Source organism: Salvelinus namaycush, chromosome 8 (genome assembly GCF_016432855.1).
Source record: "Salvelinus namaycush isolate Seneca chromosome 8, SaNama_1.0, whole genome shotgun sequence".
Classification (NCBI taxonomy): Eukaryota; Metazoa; Chordata; class Actinopteri; order Salmoniformes; family Salmonidae; genus Salvelinus; species Salvelinus namaycush.
This window is the reverse complement of record NC_052314.1, coordinates 34,871,978-34,896,759: the sequence shown is the minus strand read 5'-3', so window position 1 is coordinate 34,896,759 and position 24,782 is coordinate 34,871,978. Positions and strand designations below refer to the sequence as shown.

Sequence of the window (24,782 nt, the reverse complement as noted above, 5' to 3'; positions counted from 1 at the left end):
GTTCTAGCACAGAAACAACAGATTAATGGCAGGTTAATTGACAGAGACTGGAAATCACACGCGCACACACTGAAACACACGCACGCACGCACGCACGCACGCACGCACGCACGCACGCACACACACACACACACACACACACACACACACACACACACACACACAGCTAACCTTGAGGAGACACACAATTCAGTCCTATTCAAAATCCTATTTTCCCTAACCCCTAACCCTATCCCATACTCTTACCCTAACCTTAACGCTAACATTAACCCAAAAACCTAACCTTAACCCTTAATGTAATTCTAGCCCTAACACTGATTCTAACCTTAACCATAAACCACCTAGAAATAGCATTTGACCTTGTGGGGACTAACAAAATGTTCCCAGTTGTTCAAATTTTTGTTTGTTTACTATGAGGGGGACCAGAAGTCACCACAAGAATAGTTAAACACGTCCACACACACACTGAAAACACACACCTCGCAGGGTGTAAAACAACACTAAATATTTACAACACTTTCATACTAACAGGCCCTTCATTACAGTGGCTAATCTGGGCTGTAAAATACTGCGTGAGAGGGAGGGAAAGAGAGAGGGATGATCTGTTACTACAGACGGGGGAGTAAAGAAAAACACAGGGAGATAGAGAGAAGGACAGAGAGAAAGGAAAGTAGGTAGGTAGAGGTCGAAGGGAGAGGCAGGGAGAGGGGTAAGGGAATGAGGAAGAGAGATAGTGAGAAAGAGGGGGTAGGAGAGAGAAAGTGAGGGAGGTAGGGAGTGATAGTGTAAACTAGCTGGGAGGAAGTGTGGCGCTGACTGGGCAGCATCAGATAAGCAGCTGTATGGAAATGGGACTCCAGCGATGACGAACACAGAGCTGAGCTGCGGAGGGGAGCTGTCATCACCACGGCGACGCTCCGACACACACAGCTTCTCATTGCCTTGGCGACCGGGATGAGAGTGCACAGAGATACATTAGGACAGGAGAGAGACTACACTAAATCAAATCAAAGGTTATTTGTCACGTGCGCCAAATACAACAGGTGTAGACCTTACAATGAAATGCTTACTTACAAGGCCTAAACCAACAGTGCAGTTTTTAAGTAAAAAATTATATTAGGTAAACAATAGATAAGTAAATAAAACATTTTAAATAAAGAAAATAAGTAAAAAATGCACAGTCCGGGTAGCCATTTGATTAGCTGTTCAGAAGTCTTATGGCTTGGGGGTAAAAGCTATTGAGAAGCCTTTTGTTTCTAGACTTGGCGCTCCAGTACTGCTTGCCATGCGGTAGCAGAGAGAACAGTCTATGACTGGTGTGGCTGGAGTCTTTGGCAATTTTTAGGGCCTTCCTCAGACACCTGGTATAGAGGTCCTGGATGACAGGCAGCTTAGCCCCAGTGATGTACTGAGCCTATGCACTACCCTCTGTAGTGCCTTGCGGTCAGAGGCTGAGCAGTTGCTGTACCAGGCAGTGATGCAACCAGTCAGGATGCTCTCGATGCTGCAGGTGTAGAACCTTTTGAGGATCTGAGGACCCATTCCAAATATTTTTAGTTCCTGAGGGGGAAGAGGCATTGTCGTGCCCTCTTCACGACTGTCTTGGTGTGTTTGGACGGTTCTAGTTTGTTGGTGATGTGGACACCAAGGAACTTGAAGCTCTCAACCTGCTCCACTACAGCCCCGTTGATGAGAATGGGGGCGTGCTTGGTCCTCCTTTTCCTGTAGTCCACAATCATCTCCTTTGTCTTGATTACGTTGAGGGACAGGTTGTTATTCTGGCACCACCTGGCCAGGTCTCTGACCTCCTCCCTATAAGCTGTCTCGTCATTGTCCATGATCAGGCTTACAACTGTTATGTCATCTGCAAACTTAATGATGGTGTTGGAGTCGTGCCTGACCATGCAGTCGTGGGTGAAAAGGGAGTACAGGAGGGGACTGAGCACGCACCCCTGAGGGGCTCCAGTGTTGAGGATCAGCGTGGCAAATGTGTTGTCCAGGATATAGTTGTAGAGGGAGGTGTTTAGTCCCAGGATCCTTAGCTTAGTGATGAGCTTTGAGGGCAATATGGTGTTGAACACTGAGCTGTAGTCAATGAATAACATTCTCACGTAGGTGTTCCTTTTGTCCAGGTGGGAAAGGGCAGTGTGGAGTGCAATAGAGATTGCATCATCTGTGGATCTGTTTGAGCGGTCTAGGGTTTCTGGGATAATGGTGTTAATGTGAGCCATGAACAGCCTTTCAAAGGACTTCATGGCTACAGATCTGAGTGCTAAGGGGGGTGTCACTGGGAAGTGGTGGGCTCAAACTGAGATCCTGCCTATAGGCTGATTAGAAAATGGTGGCTTTCCCCTAAAGGAGGGGACACTAACCACATATCAGTAGGCAGGGAAGTACTTTTGGGAAGTTGACGTCTATGTAGATTAAAAGTGCCGAACAAACAGAACTGGACTGAATTATGACAAAACTTCAAATCGCATACTGAATTGCAGACATCCTGTAATTACATCCACTCTGAGAAGCCTGGTTCGCGTCCCAAATGGTACCCTATTCCCTATAATAGCGCACTACTTTTGTACCCATAGGGCTCTGGTCAAAAGTAGTGCACTATATAGGAAATAGGATGCAACCCTGGTCACATAACAGGGATTCTTCCAGAAAGCAAAATTCCAGGTGAAGGAACGTGATTGGCTCTAGGTTGACCCTCGAGTCTTGGAAAGGACATCCAATTCCTCCCTAATATAAGGAAACCTTTTAAAATATTGCGAATATTTCATGCTTCCTTTGTGTGAAAGAAGTGTGGTTTGCTGCCAGACATCCATAGCCTCTAGTGCTGATAGCCAGTTTGGTGTCAAACATCGTAAATTTAAGGGCCAAGCGGAGTGGAACAGGGCGCTGCTCGACAAAGCTTGTTCTGAGGATAAATCAGGGCCCTCATAAAATAAGAAATAGGTTCTTTATGTCTGTCTGGTGTTCAGATGTTCACCTCAATCTATCAACGTCTGCAAACTGGCTGACTGTGTCCAAAATGGCATTCCTTATATCCTTATATCAGGAATGGGCAACTTTGATGGGGTTGGGGGCAACAAAAACACTGAACTCATCATGAGGAGCTGCAGTGGCTCATTTTAAAGTTAATTTAGTGCAATTCTATACATTTTGCCATGGGGTGGAGAGAAAAATGTGCAGTTCTACAGCTAGTTTCCATCAATTCGACACATTTTGCCATAGGGTGGAGGCAAATGTTTGCAGTTTTTAAAATGATAACTGATGAATGGGCCCCACCCTGGTTGGTAATTCGACCATGCTTACTACGAGTTTAGCTGGCTGCTAGACTAACTTACCAATCAAATGTATTTTTACTGACATGGGCTAATTTAGTAACTGCTGATGCACAACCACATTTTGAAATTGCACCTTGAGTACACCTCTATTATTCTAACTCTTAACTGTAAGTTGAGACCCAGACTCAGTTCCCAATAATAAAAATAATAAAAAAATAAAAAATTGTATTGGTCCCGTCCCTGCCCTATATAGTGCACTACTTTTTACCAGGGCGCAAAGTAGTGCACTATGTATGGAATAGGATGCTATTTGGCTTGCAGTCTAACACCCCTCTGGAGCAGGAAAGGACAGTCGGTCTGAATAACAAGTTCTCTTACCACAACACCACCTCTGATTTAAAACTGTTTCATTTAATGGCCTATGGTTTTCATAATAACTTGTTAATGTGCTGGCCCAAAAGAAAAGGGATCTACAGTATGTAAAAAAATGTTTTAATTATGTGCCGATTCATGTATTGAGTCATGCTAAGAACTATTGCTCCCAACTATTGCTCCCAAAGGTTTTGAGATGACAATTATTCGCAATTACTTACATACATGGTTATTATTTAGACTTAGAATATAATAGAATAGTTTAGCGCACTTCACAGCTGGCTGGTCTTGACAGGTAGAGGTTTAGAGAGCCAGTCATTGTTGGAGTCTGAGTCTGGTTCGGGCAGTGCTGCGGTGAGAGCCCCGGGTAGCCGTGGGGAAGCCAGGGAGTTGGGTAGGACTTGAGGCCAGGTGGGATGCGCAGTCTGTGGGTTGAGCCAGTGCAGCGGAGACCAGAGACCTCCACCTGAACCATGGAAGTCTGGAGTGAAAAGTGCTGAGGCTGCACTCTGTAAGCCCCTTTAACAGGGTGGGATTTTATTTCCATCTTAGCTAGCTGTTAAAAAGAGAATAGGTTGTGGCAGCCTGTTAGTCAGTTTATTGTTTTAGCTCTATGGTTTTTAAATACCTTTCAGCTAATAAAAGTGAAAGGAAAATGGAATACCTAGTCAGTTGCACAACAGAATACATTCAACCGAAATGTGTCTTCCTCATTTAACACGTCCCATTCAAATATGACCCCATAAGGATGTCGTACCTGGCCTTAATAGGTCGAAATTGATTATTTTGATTATGGCAGGTCATTTTTTCTCAAAAATTGGTTTATTGTGCCATTATTTACTTTGACGAAACTGGTCCTTTGAAAAATACTTTATCTTGGTATTTTGGCTCATGTTATTGGTGTTATTTGTTGCTATGCAGTATAAGGTAGAGATTATGGATTCCTCATTATGACTCCTCAGATGTTTTGTAACAGGATAAAGTGATAAGAAGGGAAACGAGAGGTTTCTAAGGATTGTCAGCGGCTATGTCCCACATGGCACCCTATTCCATATATAGTGCACTAGTTTTGACCAGAGCGCAATGGGCCCTGGTCGAAAGTAGTTCACTATATACCGAATAGGGTGCCATTTGGCGTGCAGATCAGCTGAATGGTCTCTCTGTAGAATGTCTGGAGAGGAAACGGAATTCCATCCTAATACTCGGAAACTTTGAAATAACGGCCATAATTCAAGCTTCGTCAAGCACCAGATATTACGCCACAAACAGGCACGCTGTGGAGGTTTTCGGAGCACAAGGAATGATTACTACACACGATAAATGTGTGTGCACATATTCAAACCCACACACTCATATGCTCACACTGAGGCTGAGTGGTTTACCTGCTTTTCTTGTCATTTGCGTCAAGAATCTTCTGGAAACTTAATATGACACCGTTTCTCTTGGAACAATTTCGGGCTGGAAATCTAAAATTTATATTTTTTGGGAAGGGGGTCGGTTGGTATGTAGAGTATAGCAGGACAGGTTCAACACTGACCGTGAGCGCTAAGGGATTAAGGCTGTACATAAGGGTTTCAGTGTAGTAGATGGAGAGAGGTGGGGTCATACGTTGGGTCATGGCGGCTTTTGCAGAGTCCCAGTTGTGATGCTGAAACCCCTGAAGAAGCGGTTCCACTAAAAAACCCAAAGAGTGAGTGTGCTGACAAACTGCCTGGGAGCTCCTCAGTGGTGAAACTCCTCCTCCTTCAATCAGTGGTGAACCAGGTGGAACAAATCTTCCAGGTAATCTGGGCGTGCCAGCACCTGGCTCTGCTGTTGTCTTTAGACCGCAGTGAAAGGAGCATTTATAACACCACAAGGCCAAGGAAACTTCATCTTTGTGATCAAGGTGACTGTGCAAGTCCAAGCCCTCCACAAAACTGTGAAAGACAGCCGGTAAGCGCCATATTGGCCATGTTTGGCTAGACTGACTTAAGCAGTGCACTGCTAATGATACTCTGGAAAACACAGACTCTTAACTTTGATAGGACTTTTGCAGTGGTATTTATAACTTCAAATGTTGTTTGTGGGGTATAAAGGAAAAGTAAGAAGAGCCAAATTCATTGTTGACAAAGAACTTGTTTGAAATGGTTAAAAGTAATTTAAACTATGTAGAAATCTTAGTAAACCAAGTTCTTAATTCAGTAACAAATGTATAGTCTAAAAAATCTTTGGCTAAAAAATGTAAGATTTGTCTGCTTAAAACTACTGATTAGAAAATAAATGTAATTTTTTACTACTAAAAATATTTTGAATGTATTTGGCTAAAATGCAAATTTAGATAAAAATATACTGATTCTGCTCATTTGATTAAAAATGGTGGGTTTCTATTTTGGGAAACATTTGCTTAAAAGTGGAAACCTTGTATTTTATAATGGCAGAAATGTGTTTATCTGAGGTGAATGTGGATAATTTTGTGTATTTAATTAGGCTGTCAACTCAAATAATAACTTGTATTTGTCATCTCTTTTTTGAGGGTTTTCACCTGTTTACTGCCAACCAAAGAATGGTAAATAAAAGACAAACAACTGATTCCATGGCTGTTTATTGAGTGAAATCCAGTTAAAATCTTCATGTGGAGGGACTGTCCTTTTCAAGTGGGGAATTGCACAAGAAGGAGGTCAAAACTTGACAGTGAAAAACCGTGGCTCAAGACTGGAAAAGGACCAGAAAAGTGACCACACGTGTCCAGAGGACAAGTAAAGACTGTTCCCGCCTGCTGCTGTGATTGAAATGGCTGATTCATTACTGGTGGAGCAGCTAAAGACCGCAAGGACATCAGCGAAGCGTCAGTTTTCCCGTCTGGCCAATAATGTGCTACGAATGCATACAATGATGTCAGAAGAGGAGCTCAGAGACAATTTTAGGAAGCTCACTGCAGAAGTTGGAGTCCTGGAAGCCAACGATGATGTAGAGGGGCAATGTATTGAAGAAAACTCTGATGCAGAGGAGTTGAGCGAGCAGCAGAAGTCTGACTTGGTCAAAACAGCCAATGAGTGTGAGGAAAAAACTGCAAGAGCTAAAGGACCTCATACAAAAGACATTGTGGGCCAATTTCGGGGAATATGAACTGACACAAGCAATTACAACAGCAGAGTCGCAAGCAGAAAACGTGGGAGCTGTGGACCCAAGTAAAAACCCAGATGCATATCTCTTCATGATCGGACAACTAGAGAAACTTGTGAAGGCTGCGAAGGAGGTGCATAAACATTGGAAGTGCTGGGCCCCCCCAGCAGAGCAACTACATTTCCAAAGTCGTATCAAAGACCTTGAAACTATCCTGCCAAATCTCACAATAAGACAAGCAGACTTTACAGGGGCACACGTTAGAGGAGAAACCAGCAGATTGAGTACTACTTCAAACAGTTCTGTGGCCACACCAGCAATTAAATTAAAGCCTGCTGCCCTCCCAAAGTTTTCTGGCATCCGCCGAGAGTTTCACCGGTGGAAAAAAGACTGGGAAGCGCTCCAGATGCAGGGAGAACCTACTGGATCCAGAGAGGTTAAAAAGTTCCAACTTCTCGACAGTGTGGATGAGAAGACCATACGAGACCTTCACCTGACAACTTACACAACTGCTGAGGAGGTTTTCCGGGTCTTGGAGAACCGCTTTGGAAATAAGACAACTATAGCCCTTGAGATAGTAGAAGAGCTCCAAAGACTCCAAGCAGTTAAAGGTAACCAGCCCAGGAGGATTGTTGAGCTCATCCAATCAGTAGAAAAAGCCCTGGTCGATCTGAACGAGCTTGGCAAGACCGGTGCTATAAAGAACCCTCTTGTAACAAAGACAATAGAGAGTAAACTTCCTGATGGCCTGAAGAAGGAATGGCTTCTTCTTGTAGCTGGCAAAGGTGATGAAGCTGAAGAAGACAAGCGATTTGACTACCTCCACAAGTTTCTTCAAGGTCAAGAAGCCATCTATGAGAAGCTGGACCAACTGAGAGAGGAGGAACCAAAACCGAAATCTGAACCTCGGCAAGCTCGAACCAGAACCTCCACCCAACTAAGCGACCAGGCTCAAGGATGTGTGGTCTGCGGAGACTGCAAGCATAAGAAAAGGCTATATTTCTGCCAAAAGTTTCGCATGCTTAAGCTGTCAGAGAAAAGAGATGCTGTCAGGAAGCTGGGAGCCTGCAAAAGATGCCTGGAGATTCACAAGGAAGGTGACTATTGTAAATCAGAGTTTCTGTGCAGGAGGCCAGACTGCATAGAACAGCGTGCTGCAGAACACCACTATTACCTCTGCCCGAGAGCTGGTACATCCAAAGGGAATGTCGTCCAGAGGTCCAATAACAGCAAAGTGGGAGGTGACACAAGAGAGCGTTATACCCAAGCCCAAGAAGAGTTCATTAAAAGTCTCTCACCTGAACTTGCAGAGAAGTGTTGCAATGCCTTTTGCAACACTATAGCCAGAACCTCTCTTGTGTCCAACCAACCCAGTCTTCTAGCAGAGAATGGAATAGTGGCGTGGCCAGTCATCATGATGCTCTTAGAGGTCACGGCCAATGCAGGACAAAAAGTTGGGACTTTGATCGACCTGGCATCGGATACAAACTATATAACTCATGATGCAGCTGATCGTTTGAACCTTAGAAGTGAAGCCATAACCCTTGTTGTCCATGGTGTGGGAGGAATGAAAGTTCAAGTCACCACAAAACGGTACCTCCTAAAGATCCGGGTCCGCACAGAGCAAGGCAATGTCAGATCCCACCAACTCCTCTGCTATGGTTTGGACAGCATTGCAGAGATTCACAAACATGTGACAGCCAAAAGACTCCAAAAATTCTTTCCAGATGTCCCCCAAAATGAACTTGTTAGACCAAGACAGATACAGCTTTTGATAAGCCATAAGGAAGGGCGACTGGTCCCACAGAAAATACGCACCGTTGGGGACCTTGTACTATGGGATGGGCCATTGGGAAAGACAATTGCAGGGACACACCCTGGTCTGTTTGAAGAGGCTACAGTTACAGCACATCAGTCCAGAGCGCACTTCGCCAGATCCATGAGAACAGCAGCATTGATGTATGAAGAACATATCTGCGCCAAACCTACCATCAAGTCTTCTTATTCTGCTATTTCCACTCGGGATTTTATTGAGTGGTGGAGATGGGATAGCATTGGCGCCCCCTGCACCCCAAAATGTGGAGGATGTCGCTGCGGCAGTTGTCAACTTGGTGGCAAAGAAATGACTCTGGCTGAAGAAAGGGAGCTGGAAGTTGTTAAGGGTGGCCTGACTTATGTTGGTGCTGATGACCACAGTGATAGTCCACACTGGCATGCAAGGTATCCATGGCTCATTGACCCATCTACATTGCCAAACAACATAAAAGCAGTGGAGGCAACCTTTCTCAGAACAGAGAGACAGCTCGCCAAAGAACCGCAGTGGAAAAAAGCCTATGGTGCTCAAGTCCACGAAATGGTTGACCGCCGGGCTGCAAGAAAGCTGACCAAAGAGGATCTAACCAACTGGAATGGACCTGTCTGGTATATTAGTCATCTTATCGCACCCAACCCCCACTCTGTTACAACTCCGGTAAGACTTGTCTGGAACAGCAGTCAGAAGTACAAAGGCCAAAGTCTCAATGACCTTCTGATGAAAGGCCCTGACGTTCTCAATCCGATTCGAGCTGTCCTCCTCAAGTTCAGCCAAGGCTCCTACGCCGCTCTAGGAGACGTCAGAAAAATGTACAATTCTGTGTGGCTCGAGGAGAGGGAAGTCCATCTACACCGGTTCTTGTGGCGGGATTCAGAGGGCGATGAGGTGGAACAATACGCCATAACCAGAGTGAATATCGGGGACAAGCCAGCAGGGTGCATAGCACAACTGGCCATGAGGGAGACGGCTAACCTGCCTCAATTCAGCCACCTCACAGATGAATGCCAAGTATTACATGAGCACAGCTACGTCGATGACATCTTGACATCCCACAACTGCCGTGAAAAACTCGAAGTCATCACAAAGAATGTGGAGCTGATTCTAAAAGCAGGAGGGTTTGCACTGAAGCCTTGGGTCTTCTCAGGCCAAAATAAAGGAGAAAGAGAAAAGGCATCACCAAATATTGTTGTCCTGCCAAATCAGCTTAAGGAGGAAGACAACAAGGCGCTCGGTCTCGGCTACATTGTGGATGAAGACATGTTGCATGTCATGGTGAGGGTCAACTTCTCCAGGCGGAAGAAAAAGATGAGACTTGGGCAAGACTTACTGCTAGAAGAAGTACGAGCACAGACACCAGACCCGCTGACAAGACGTGAACTGCTGAGTCAAGTTGCTGGTTTGTACGACCCAGTTGGCCTGACAACGCCATCAAAGCAAAGAGGGGCTATCTTGGTCCGAAGGGCATTCCAAGAGGCAAAATCAAAGTGCAGCATGGTCAAGGACACATGGGACCTTCCCCTGTCGGATGAGCTCCGCAAAGATGCAATTGGAATTTTTGAGGAGTACGTCCAGCTAAGCAAAGTAATGTTCCCAAGAGCTCTTACTCCACCAAAGGCAAAAACTGAACCAGTCGCTGTCACTTTTTCAGATGGCAGTGAAAGCTCCTATGGTGCTGTCCTCTACCTGCGGTGGAACTGCAACAAACAATTAACAATTCGACTAGTGGAGTCAAAAGCAAAGCTGACACCACTAGACCAGAAGGGGGATGCAGTCAAAGCAGAACTTTGCGGTGCAGTCTTTGCAAGCCGCCTGAAAAAGTACTTTGAACAGCATACCCAGATCCAGATAAAAAGGTGGTACCATTTGTTAGACAGTCAGACTGTTCTTGGAGCTATCCAGCGAGAAAGCTATGGATTTCAGACTTTCTTCGCTAATAGAATTGGAGAGATCCAAGAGAGCACACGGCTACAGGACTGGTGGTGGATCCCTGGACCACTCAACATAGCCGACATTATCACTCGAGGAGGTGGGCCAAAGGAACTTGATGCCCATTCAGAGTGGCAGCAAGGGCCAGAGTTTCTATATCTTCCAGAGAGCGAGTGGCCAATTATGTCGTCAAAAGATGTGTCTGTGACAGCTCGAGAGAGCATTAACAATATGCAAAAGAAGTCATTTGTGGCAGCACTCACCAGAGCCCAAGCGAAAAGAAGTCTTCCAAGTCTTGTGGGACGATTTCCTGCTGGTGCAGCTGTCCTAAACTTGGTGGATGAGAGGCGCTTTAGTAGCCTAAAGTGTCTAATCAAGACTGTTGCTTTTATCTGGAGAGCCGCCAAAAAGTTTAGATCTGCAACAAAGTCCATCGAGACCCCAAAGTGGGAGGCGATTCCCACAAAAGGAGTTATCACCGCCACAGAACGTCAAGAGGCAATAAGAGACATCTATCTTGCTGCTCAAGAGGGGGTGACGTTCCCAACTACCACTACGGACCGCTTGGTTGTGTACAGAGAGCCAGAATCTGGGTTCCTAGTCTGCGGTGGGAGAATCCATGGCTTCAGGGAGGATGGCGCTGCAGTTCCCCTTCTGCCTTTCAATGCATGGGTCTCTACTTTATTGGCACGGGAGGCGCACGATGAGGGTCATGAAGGTGTGGCTGCAACCCTGCTGAAAATGAGGAGGAAAGCCTGGGTCATCCAAGGAAGAAAAATTTCCCAAAAAGTAGTGGATAACTGCCTTTTCTGCAAAAAGTCAAGAGCAAGAAGGTGCGAACAGGTAATGGCTGACTGACCTGCTGAAAGAGCCACACCTGCAGCTCCGTTCGAGTTCACTACAGTCTACCTCTTCGGACCGTACCTTGTCAAAGATGACATCAAGAAACGGGTCTCAATGAAAGTGTGGGGTGTCATCTTCAGCTGTATGGCCAGCAGGGCAATTCATGCAGACCTGGTCAACACAATGTCGACAGAGAGCTTCTTGATGGCTTACCAACGCTTTACTGCAATTAGAGGGCACCCAAGAAAGATCTGGTCCGACCCGGGGACAAACTTCATCGGCTCCAAACCTGTCCTAAGTGAGCTGTACCAGTTCCTGGATGCTCAGAATAGAACTTCAATAGAAGAGATGTCGGCTCAAAAAGGTACCAAATGGGAGTGGACAATTCACCCTGCTGACTCACCTCACCGCAATGGGGCTGCTGAAGCCGCTGTTCGCATTCTCAAGAAGGCACTGCAGAGCCTGGGCAACAACACTGGCCTTAGCTACAGCGAGCTTCAGACAACACTACAACTTGCTGCAAACCTTGCCAACGAATGCCCAATAGATGCCAGGGTGCAGAGCCATGAAGAAAGCGTGCAGTATGTGTCACCCAACACACTTCTCCTGGGCCGGGCCTCTCCAAGCGGTGAGATCAGAACATTTGACTTTGCGAACTACCCTTACAAGAGACTCAGAGAGATGCAGAACCAGGTCAACAAATTCTGGAGGTCTTGGAGCTAGCTTGCCGGCCCAAACTTATTTCTGAGAAGTAAATGGCACACTTCATATCGCAACGTTGCTGTCGGAGATATTGTCTGGTTGTGTGACCAAAATGCAGTGAGGGGCCAATTCAAGCTAGGACGGGTGGTGAGCGTTAATCCAGATGCTAAGGGCATTGTTCGAGACGTGAACGTCAAAGTGGTCCAAAGCTCCTGCCTTCCTGTCACAAAACCCGCACTAAACCGGCCATCGGCCAAAGTCCTGAAAGAAGCTACGCAAACCAAAGTCCTGCACAGAGATGTTCGACGCCTGGTTGTCTTGCTACCAGTTGAGGATCAAACTCGGAGCTGACCGGCAGTATGTAGGTGCTGATTTACGATCTTTCCATCGGTTCCCGTGGGAAGATTGAGTGGGAGGTGTGCTGACAAACTGCCTGGGAGCTCCTCAGTGGTGAAACTCCTCCTCCTTCAATCAGTGGTGAACCAGGTGGAACAAATCTTCCAGGTAATCTGGGCGTGCCAGCACCTGGCTCTGCTGTTGTCTTTAGACCGCAGTGAAAGGAGCATTTATAACACCACAAGGCCAAGGAAACTTCATCTTTGTGATCAAGGTGACTGTGCAAGTCCAAGCCCTCCACAAAACTGTGAAAGACAGCCGGTAAGCGCCATATTGGCCATGTTTGGCTAGACTGACTTAAGCAGTGCACTGCTAATGATACTCTGGAAAACACAGACTCTTAACTTTGATAGGACTTTTGCAGTGGTATTTATAACTTCAAATGTTGTTTGTGGGGTATAAAGGAAAAGTAAGAAGAGCCAAATTCATTGTTGACAAAGAACTTGTTTGAAATGGTTAAAAGTAATTTAAACTATGTAGAAATCTTAGTAAACCAAGTTCTTAATTCAGTAACAAATGTATAGTCTAAAAAATCTTTGGCTAAAAAATGTAAGATTTGTCTGCTTAAAACTACTGATTAGAAAATAAATGTAATTTTTTACTACTAAAAATATTTTGAATGTATTTGGCTAAAATGCAAATTTAGATAAAAATATACTGATTCTGCTCATTTGATTAAAAATGGTGGGTTTCTATTTTGGGAAACATTTGCTTAAAAGTGGAAACCTTGTATTTTATAATGGCAGAAATGTGTTTATCTGAGGTGAATGTGGATAATTTTGTGTATTTAATTAGGCTGTCAACTCAAATAATAACTTGTATTTGTCATCTCTTTTTTGAGGTTTTTCACCTGTTTACTGCCAACCAAAGAATGGTAAATAAAAGACAAACAACTGATTCCATGGCTGTTTATTGAGTGAAATCCAGTTAAAATCTTCATGTGGAGGGACTGTCCTTTTCAAGTGGGGAATTGCACAAGAAGGAGGTCAAAACTTGACAGTGAGCCTCACCCAATCAGAGCCTCACCCTGACCCTCACCCAATCAGAGCACAACTCATCCTTCTCCCTCGCCCAATGAGGACACAGATCCAACAAGGTTCATAGAGCCAGGAACAGACAGGACTACGAGGACTCTGGGACCTGGTTTATGAGGTCCGGACCGCCAGAGTGGAGGCATATGAAAACCAACACCAGAACCTCCCAGCTCTGACCCACACACACACAGACAGAAACCAGAGCCATATTTGAATCCGTGCAGTAGACGTACACTAACTGTACAAAACAATAAGAACACCTTCCAAATATTGAGTTGCACACCCCTTTGCTCTCAGAACAGCCTTAATTCGTCGGGACATGGCGTCTACAAGGTGTCGAACGCATTCCACAGGGACGCAGGCCCATGTTGACTCCAACGCTTCCCACAGACGTGTCGTGTTTGCTGGATGTCCTTTGGGTGGTGGACCATTCTTGATACACACAGGGTACTTGTTGAGCATGAAAAACCCAGCAGCGTTGCAGTTCCCGACACACTCAAACCGGTGCGCCTGGCACCTACTACCGTACCTACAACCATCCCCCGTTAAAGACTCCAACCACCCAAGCCAAAGACTATTCTCTCTGCTTCCGCACGGCAGGCGGTACCGGTGCATCAGGTCTGGCACCGACAGGCTCTTGAACAGCTTCAATCCCTAAGCAATAAGACTGATAAATAGCTAACAAAATAGCTACGAGGACTATGTGAGTTATCTTTATTGACCTTCTATTGTCTGTAGACCTTACGGTCTCTATGCACACTGACAGGGCACTTCACACTCACACAAATTCACTCCATCATCTGCTCAGTCGCACATAATGTGAACATACATTGCTACTGCCTCTACAAACACGCACATCCACTCAAATACAAGCTGCTGCTACTCTGTTTACCTTATATTTGTTGCCTAGTCACCCCTATACATATCTACCTCCATCACTCCAGTATCCCTTCACATGTAACTACGGTATTGGTGCTGACCCTGTATATAGTATGCTTACTTACTCATTTACTTACTTATTGTGTTCTTCATATTTCTTCTTATCACTCACGTGCGTTTCTTTCTAGCATTACGTTGTTATTGATTATTGCATTGTTGGGTTTTAACTTGACACTTCAAAGGCACTTACATATCTTGTTTTGCCCATTCTCCCTCTGAACGGCACACATACACAATCTCAATCGTCTCAAAGCTTAAAAATCCTTCTTTAACCTGTCTCCCCCCCTTCATCTACACGGATTGAAGTGGATTTAACAAGTGACATCAACAAGGGATCATAGCTTTCATCTGGTCAGTCTACGTCACGGAAAGAGCAGGTGTTCCTCATTTTTTTGCACACTCAATATTCTCAATATAAAGGCTCTAGCCAGAAAACGAGTTCTGTCTCTCTGGTAACAAGAGACCACATAATCCCCCCCCAAAAACAATCATCATCCAACGATGGGTTGGCTCATCAAGGTTGAGTTGAACTAGCACAGATTAGTCCTTACATAGACCACCTAAATTATAGGGCCCAGAGTTTTCCCTGGTCACGCTCATTAAACCCTCCTAACCCAGGTGCTGTAAGGTATCTTCCTAGGCAGAGATCCAGCTGGTTGACTGATCTACAGTATGTGATCTGTCTGATGTGTGTTCATCACTCTGTCATAGTAGATATGAACTACAGTCAGTCAGCATTACCACACGGGGCGGTTGGGGTTTCCCAGCCAGCCCTCAGAAAGGTTACCAAAACACCACCACTGTTTATTTGACTCCACTCACTACAGCTATTGCGTTCGTGTCACTGTCCCTCTCTCTTCTAAATCAGGATGCTTTAATAAACGATGCAGTGACGTGTGTGTTTCTGATGAGCGTCTTACGCACGTCTCACCGTGCGGAATGACAGACATCCCGGAAGCAGGAAGACGTTAGTACTTGTAGATCCCCCCCTCCATGTCATATTCCTGACTCACACGCACGCACACACTGCTCAGGCAGAAGTTTGTTGAGGTGTGGCATGTTGATGGAGTTATTTGTTAATGACGTGCATTAGTTAAAGGGGAGGATTCCAACTTAAGAAATCTGTACTCTTATCAACAGTCTGCATCCACAGGTGTGTTTTTTTTTAAACTGTCTCACAGGTGTGTTTGTGAACCCAACTAATCCAGTTCCGCCACGGTCATGTTCTCACATCGTGCAAAACACACTTGTGTTTCTTTCTTTTTTTTTTTTAGCTCTCTCTTTCTCTCCCTCCCTCTCTTTCTCTCTATTTCTCTCCCCCCCCTCTCTTTCTCTCTCTCTCTCTCTCTCTCTCTCTCTCTTTCTCCATATCTGTTTATCTGTGCGTAGTGTATCCTTCCTTGCAGTTTTATCTCTCTGTCCATGCAAAAGCGAGGAGAGACACAGATCTATTCTAAACCCTGCTCTCTTATCACTCCTGTCTCGTTGCGTTGTCATGCTGGTGTGTCTACAGTAGGTTCTAATGGGTCAGCGTGCAGTGTTTGCCCTCTGTTCTTCAGCAGTGGTGGCAGAGGTAGCAGGGCATGATGAAAGACTGAGGTCACCTTTTTTTTTTTGCCTACTCCAAAATGCATGAAAAGTGAATTATGTTATCTTTCTTTGATATTTTGATCACAATGACATCACCAGCCAATTGTATATTAACCCCCAAAATGATTTAGCGTTACTGCTGTATTTTAGCTAACAATTATCGCATACATCTATTACTAAGGTTGGCTACACTTCCAGGATTACAAGCTATCTAGCTAGTTACCTCGGAGGTTTCTCGGCCGATCTGATGAGAATCTGGGGAAGATATGTAACTTGTTGTAACTTGTCACGCTGATCTGAAAAGTGCGTCCCGGGAATTTTTTTTGTTTAAAATAATAATAATTATTATTATTTTTTGAATATTTGGGGACTTGGTGGCAACGGTTTCGCAGTGTCAGTGCGCCACTGCTAAATTATTATAGGGGAAACGCTGGTGTTACTTATAATGTGTCAGTAGTGTGTTATAATTAAGCAATAAGGCCCGAGGGGGTGTGGTATATGGCCAACATACCACGGTTAAGGGCTGTTCTACGCACGACGCAACGCGCAGTGCCTGGATACGCCGTTGTATATTGGCCATATATCACAAACCCCCGAGATGATTTATTGCTATTATAAACTGGTTACCAACCTAATTAGAGCGGTAAACATACATGTTTTGTCATACCAGTGGTATACGGTCTAATATACCATGGCTGTCAGCCAATCAGCATTCAGGGTTCGAACCACCCAGTTTATAATAAACTTTTGTGTTCCTAATTGGTCACTGCACTGTGGTGTGTTATTACATGACCTCTTTCAAATAGGTTGGGTCATTATTTCTGTAGAATGATTCTAACTATTCTAAGTCTTGCATAAAGTATACACATAGGGAGGTCAAAGCAGTTGTGGTTTTCAAGCTACCTTAGAAATGACCTGATATTCACCTAAGCCAAAGACTACCTAGTGAAGTGGCTGTGTGTCCTATGATGTGTGGGTGTGTTGTGTTGGAGGGAATGTGTGTACGTGACTTGGATGAACTGTAACCTTCACTTCCATATTACTCATGGTGGGAAAACGTTAGTATCTGGCTCTGCTGTGGGCCCAATCCAGAACTGTCAATCAAACGACAACAGAGAAGAATAACCTCCTGTTTCTACCTGTGTCAACCCCGAGGACGGCATCAGATCAGTGACATCACAAAACAGGTTTCAACCCCCCCAGCAATCTGAGGAATACGCTTCTGGCTTCTTCCTAGAACTTGGAACTCTTCTTGCTATTTAATGTTGTTTAATATTATAATAATCCATTTGAATGTACGTGCTTTTCACAACACCCAAAGTCACTTTACATGCAGAAGAAAATCAGCAGGATAAAAAGCAATACGACCACACATTCAAAAGTCCACTAAACAGGCTAACCATGGACACCACTAAACATGATGACAGACTAGCCAAGGAAGTGAACTAGACAGAGGATAAGCTAAGACAACAGGTCATCTGGGTAAGCCTGCGTGAAGAGGTGTGTCTTTAGTGTGGACGTGAATATGGGTATGGATTGTGAGGTTCTAACATGGACAGACAGGGAGACCCAGGGTTGGGGGAACTGCATTTTAATCATCTCACCAGTCACTGTGTCGTTGATCAAGTCCAGTGACACAAAGGGTGATGCAATTAGACACAGATATAGATAGATATGCTGTTTATCACTTTAGCTTTTGTGGCCGGCGTCAAACACCTCCTTTTGAAAGGTCATGAGAAATAGAGACTAATTATGTTTCCATGAAAGAATGTCATCCACAATTAAACACTAATTATACTGTATGTTACTGTGTTTTTTTCTTCCTTTTTTTCTCTCTGTCTCTGTCTCTCTCTTTCACTCTCTGTGCCTGTCTCTCTCTCTCTCACACACACACACACACACACACACACACACACACACACACACACACACACACACACACACACACACACACACACACAGAAATATAACATGCTGATGACCTCACATGGCCTTATAAAGAGGGTGATCCGGGGGCTGAACAGAAGGTATAAGGGCTTCACCTGTTTTACCTCACATGTTTACTACCAACCTCACCTTCACTAGTTGGTGGGTGTGTAGGGAGGTTGAGGAGGGTTGCTTCTATGCAACTCAACCACAAATATAATCCAGCCTGGAAGGGAATTCCTCCATGCTCAACTAACCAGTCTCCCTGTCTACCTGACTGTTGCATCATATCACTCCGACAGACATAGAGACACCAGCAGAGAGGGGCGAGCAGGACAGACAGAAGTGAAGGTAAAAAAAAATGAGACAGAGACAAAAAGATACGGAAAGGAGGAGAAGTGAGAAATAATCAGATAGCGATAAAAATAGCTACAAGAAAGAGGAGGAGAAATAAAGACACACCGAGAGAAAGACCTACAGGTATAGAAGACAAATTAGATAAAGAAAAACAAACAAACAGAGAGGGAAGGGACGAATTTCAATGTAACACTGAGCCCACCCCTCCTCCTCACCTCTCTGCCCGAGGGCACTGAGACAAACCGCAGAGAGGAGCTGTCAATCACAACACAATTTTTGCCCCACAGTGAGACCTTGGAAATATGTCAGCCGTACTGTGACGCATCAACATAGACACTGGCGCTGTCAGACTCACACCTCTCTCTCTGTATTGTGCACGTAAGGTTACCCACACTGTAACGAGTGCGCTGAGAGTCGGGAAGCAAGTTCCGGGAGTGAATGTTTTAATGAAATAAAACGGAACATAATACAAAGCAGAAACACTAACAGCACCCAGACGAGAAACAGAAACAATGACTCCTGGGGAAGGAACCAAAGGGAGTGACATATATAGGGCAGGTAATCAGGGAAGTGATGGAGTCCAGGTGAGTCTGACGACGCGCAGGTGCACGTAACGATGGTGACAAGTGTGCGCCATAACGAGCAGCCTGGTGACCTAGAGGCCGGAGAGGGAGCACACACGACACACACACACTCTTGGGTTGCTGACAAAGCTCTGGGCAGATGAACACTATCACAAGCAAACTGAAGAGTGAAAAGATACAGACAAATACCTGAGAATCTCATCACCTGAGAAACTGTGTCTTTTTCTTTCCACTTATCAGAGATTAGGCTAATCAGATTCATCATGAACAATAACATCCAACATAAATAAAGAATGCGAATGTGTGTTTGTGTGCGTGTGTGTGTGTGTGTGTGTGTGTGTGTGTGTGTGTGTGTGCGTGCGTGCGTGCGTGCGTGCATGTGTTTTTGATGTTGGGGAAGCGTGAAATGCTGATGACCTAACCTGGCCTGTCTCACTTTAGGATTGTGCTTAAGAGGAGGCAAATGGCTAAGACACCTCAGTTTACAACGAACAGCACAGCTGTGCTGTCAGTTGCCTGGAGGGGTGTGTGAGTTTGTTTCAGTCCATTTGGGCGTCTTTTGTGATTCAAATGACCCCCAACTGGTTGATCACCATGTTCTTCAACTTGAAGACAAATTGGGGAGACACAAATTGTCCGCCAATTTGGCTCAGGGGCTCATTCATTCGGAAACTACTGGGACTTTTCGTGCTTATAAAGCTTATTTGAAAGTGTTACAGACAGAGACGTGCAGGGAGAGAGAACAGTATGGGTTGTTGTTTATCATGTTCATAGTCTGATTCTCTTTAATACATTACTTTGTCAACTTAGGTTGCCATTCTTTCAACACCTATTACCTGATGTTAAAAGTACTCTGATTTACATGTAATATCAGTGTTTTCTTTCTATCTATCTGATTACCGGTGATTGTGTGTGAGACCATACAGTTATCAGTCATAACACAGCCAGTAGACATCTGTAGGTCCAGCTCTCCCTCTCTGTCGTTGTGTTGCTTTTCAATGTATATCCCATCAATAGGTGCTGAAAGAGAACTCAAATTTAGGCATGCAACACCGTATGGTTTGGGTGTATGAGCGTATACTGTGAGTTAGATTTGCTCTCAATTTTATTGGTCAGTTTGCTGCAAGTCTTTCTGTGTTGAGTGAAGAGCCGTCTCAGAGTCTGTCACATTAACTGTGTTGAGGGAGGGAGGCAGGCAGAGACAGAAAGAGACAGAGTAACATACAGTCCGCATGTAAATCAAATCAAATTTTATTTGTCACATACACATGGTCAGCAGATGTTAATGCGAGTGTAGCGAAATGCTTGTGCTTCTAGTTCCGACAATGTAGTAATAACCAACGAGTAATCTAACCTAACAATTTCCCAACAGCTACCTTATACACACAAGTGTAAAGGGATGAAGAATATGTACGTAAAGATATATGAATGAGTGATGGTACAGAACGGCATAGGCAAGATGCAGTAGATGGTATCGAGTACAGTATATACATATGAGATGAGTAATGTAGGGTATGTAAACATATAAAAGTGGCATTGTTTAAAGTGGCTAGTGATACATGTAGTACATCAAGATGGCAAGATGTATCAAAGTAGTGAATAATCTCTTTTTCCAGGTGTGAGGTGTATTGTTTAAGAACAGAGTAAGGTTTGGGGGGGGGTCCCTCTGTCAGGGCTTCCCCTGGCTTCCCCTGATGGCGTGTAGGGTTACCCAAGGGTGTTTGGGACAGGATTAGGGTAGTGTTTTAACTCCAGGACCCTCTGATCTGTGAGATGGCCCTAGAGGATTAGGACTAAGACCCAGCTGAGTGATGCTGCAGGATTATAGAGGAATCTCTGCAGACTGATGGATGGGATGGACCTCAACACACACCTGAGGATGGGGCAATCTGTCTTATAGGCTGGGAAGAGAAAGTAGAAACCTGAGAGAACCACTGTCCTCCCTCTTATAGACTTGAGATATAAATAGGAGCAGGATGTTTTGTCAGAAATACATGTATGGTTGTAAAACAGACTGGTTGAACTGGGTAAAGAAAGTATTTGGACACAGGATCACTGGGGGTGAGGAGAAAGAGAGTCTCTCTCTCTCTCTCTCTCTCTCTCTCTCTCTCTCTCTCTCTCTCTCTCTCTCTCCACTGAGTCACTCCAGGTGAAGGCAGGCAGGATGTGAGAGTTTTTAAGGAAAGAAGAGAGAATGAGGAGCATTTAACCTCTGATCCCTGACCCCTAAGACAGGAAGTATGTGTGACACTGCTCCGACGGCTTAGCATTGTTCCCCTGCTCAACTGGAAGTACCTGTTATTGTCTGCATCTCTGTGCGTGTGTGAGCATGTTTCAAACGTCAGGATACAATTCATCAGTACAAGAGTATCATTGAAAAAGTGTCTCTTTAGACGAATACCTTCATATATAGGAGGGTTCTTTGCATAATAGCCAAGTCACTAGCACAGCTAGTTTATGTGCAACTCATCTATTGTCTGTATGCGAGAGTGTCTGTAATGCATGTACTGTATGTGAGTGTATGTCCCCAGGCTGTGTGCTAATGTGTGTGTAATTCGTCATTAGCCCTGTCAGTGTGTGTGTGTGTGTGTGTGTGTGTGTGTCTGACATGAGCTCATTTATCTCCCTATAGCCCCTCGGGAGAGGGGAGGGAGGGAAGGAGAGGTGGGAGGACAGACTGGGCTGAGAGTGATAGGGGGGAGCACGCACAAAGGGAGGGAGCAGGCTGGGGGAGGGCAGAGGGGTTGTGCAGGTGTGCTCTGGTCTGGTCTGGTGAGTGTTATCGAGGGTGACTGATACATGCAGATTTGTTGTGGATGGGAGAGGGGGTGGGGGGGGGAATAACTTGTGCAGGTGTGCTTAAGAGGTGGTGTGTGCGTGGGGAGGGGTGGAGGGGGTGTGGAGCTTAGTCAGAATCAATTTTTTGGGAGAATAGGTACCAGCTTGGGCGTTGATTTTCACTCATTGACAGATTTGTGAGAAATTGAAGATGGTGTGGTAACTGTGGTTAGTAGGGGAGTGTACTGTTGCCCTTGATATGTGCTGATAGAGCAATGTAAAACCGTAAAGTGGTGTGGTTTAGTTGAGGTTATAAGTCACTGTGTGGAATAGGAGAGTGTCTCTGTTTTTGTTTGTCTGTGGTGTACAGGTCTTGTTGAGGCTCAGTCGAACTGCCTAAGCCATAAACTGGAGCCTCATTCAGATGATAGAGCTATCATTTTCTCTGGGCTGTGGTAGTTGCAGTACAAGTCACAGCTAGTCCCAGGGGTTGGTTAAAGGGATACTTCCGGATTTTGGCATTGAGGTCCTTTATCTACTTCTCCAGAGTCAGATTAACTCGTGGATACCATTTTTATGTCTCTACGCGCAGTTTGAAGGAAGTTGCTAACTAGCGCTAGCGCAATTGCTAACTAGCGTTGGCGCAATGACTGGAAGTCTATAGGTACCTGCTAGCATGCTAGTAAATACCCATAGACTTCCAGTCATTGCGCTAACACAAGTAAGCATTGGCTCACAAAACTACCTCTAACTTCCTTCAAACTGAACACAGAGACAAAAAAAAAGCTATCCAGGAGATCACCTGACTCAAGGGAGATAGATAAAGGGCCTCATTGCCAAAATCCCAAAGTATCCCTTTAAGGTTGAGCTCAGACAACCACTCGTTAGTGTAGAGTACATTGTGTAGGCGTTCACCTGGGTTTTATTTTGGTACTCAACTAGTGTAATGGTTTAGGTTTGATATGAATGGTTGTCGGGGAGACGGTTTTTAAGTGGCATGCGGTGTTTATTTATGTTGGATGTTATTGTTCATGATGAATCTGATTAGCCTAATCTCTGAGAAGTGGAAAGAAAAAGACACAGTTTCTCAGGTGATGAGATTCTCAGGTATTTGTCTGTATCTTTTCACTCTTCGTTTTGCTTGTGATAGTGTGCGTCTGCCCACAGCTTTGTCAGCAACCCAAGAGTGTGTGTGGGCAACCTTACGTGCACAATACAGAGAGACAGGTGTGTGTGTGTGCGTTTGTGAGTATGACAGCGCCGGTGTCTATGTTGATGCGTCACAGTGCGGCTGACATATTTCCAAGTTCATATGTCACTGTGGGGCATAAAGTGTGTTGTGATCGACAGCCAGGTTAGGTCAACAGCATTTCACACTTCCCCAACATCAAAACGCGCACACGCACACACACACACTTGACTCACCACTTCAGTAGGACGGTAGTACTTGGGGTCCACATTCATGTGCGCCACCCCTGTTGACTGGCAACGACCAACCTCGTTCTCATCCTTCCCCTCCCACCTGGAGAGAGAGAGACGTATTACAAGCAACATTGTAAATACAACCCATATTTATCTATTTTCCCTTTTGTACTTCAGCTCTCTGCACATTCTTACAACACTGTTCATTTCCATAATATAACATTTGAAACGTATGTGAGTGTAATGTTGACTGTTCTTTTCTGATTGTTTATTTCACTTTTGTTTATTTAACATAAGTTTCCCATTCCAATACAGCCCGTTGAATTGAATTGATAGACATATAGGGAGAGAGAGAGAGGGAGAGAGAGAAAGGGAGGGAGAGATAACTATTTGTGTGTGTAAAGTTTACTGTTAATGTCTGTTTGTTTTTGTGTTTGTTTTGTTTAATTCACTTTGTCGGTTTTGTCATTGTTGTTTTGTTTATTTCACTTGTTTTGGCAATTTAAACATGTTTCCCATGACAATAAAATCCCTTTGAATTGCATTGAGAGAGAGAGAGAGAGAGAGAGAGAGAGAGAGAGAGAGAGAGAGAGAGAGAGAGAGAAAGAGAGAGAGAGAGAGAGAGAGAGAGAGAGAGAGAGAGAGAGAGAGAGATGTTATCAGTTAGTTGAGTGACAGGGGTAACTCCCATAAACTACATCTGTCCTCTTCTTTCCCCTCTATCTCTTTTCTCTTTATCACTCCCTCTTCCCTTCCGGTGGGTAGTTTGTTGCTGTAAGGTCTGTAGCAGACAAAACATGTCACACACCTCTCTGTCTGACTGATCTGCCTCTACCACAACATGATGTGAACATTCACAGGTGTGTACATCTGACTGGGTACTTCTCTGACTCACAGATGCGGGTATGTGTTGTGTGTGTTTTTCTGTTTGTGCATGCATGGCATGCGTGTGTGTGCATACATGCATGTGTGTGTATACTTACACAATGGTTTTGCCCACTGGACTTCTCCACAAACTCCCTGACACTATGGACCTCCCCTGTCACTATGGACCTCCCCTGTCACTATGGACCTCCCCTGTCACTATGGCCAAGTCCTCTGGCTCTTCCTCCTGAAGCATCAGCTCCGATGGGGGGGGGGGGGGGGGGGGGGGATTGTGAGAGGTTAAAACACTGATAGACACAGACAGACAGACAGACAGTCACATGATTGGTCACACAGATTGGAGTAGAACCAACATGTTCCTGTTCCTGACAGACAGGAAGTGAACCTGTGACCTCAGAAAGGGGGGACCACACCACCCAAACCACTGTCCTGACGTCACCGCAAAGGCTCATGGGACACGTACCGTGGGAAAGGAGGAGAGAGAGCTCCCGGAGGCTTTTTGTGCTAGCACACACACTGTCATAGTATTTTATCTTTCAAACGCACACACATTCACAGTATTCTCACTTTTCATAAACACATGCACATGCTTGAATAGTATTTTTATTCTTATAGTCACAAACACACACACCCATATCGTGTTCACTTTCAAACGCACAGAATAGAGAGACCTACTTTCTGAGATTACGTTGCTCTACAGCGACAAAAACAGTAACATCAACCATCACTAGTCTTGACTTGTTTTAGCGTTCAAACTCTATATTCCAAGCCTGGCCCATACAGAACAGAGAATAGCACGATTATTAGCCTATATCCCCCTGAAAGC

General features: G+C 44.8%; 1 pseudogene; it reads right to left on the bottom strand.

The window, feature by feature from the left end:
* Positions 1-22,396: 22,396 nt before the first annotated feature.
* Positions 22,397-24,782, bottom strand: part of LOC120052104 — a 165,968-nt pseudogene continuing 163,582 nt past the window's right edge.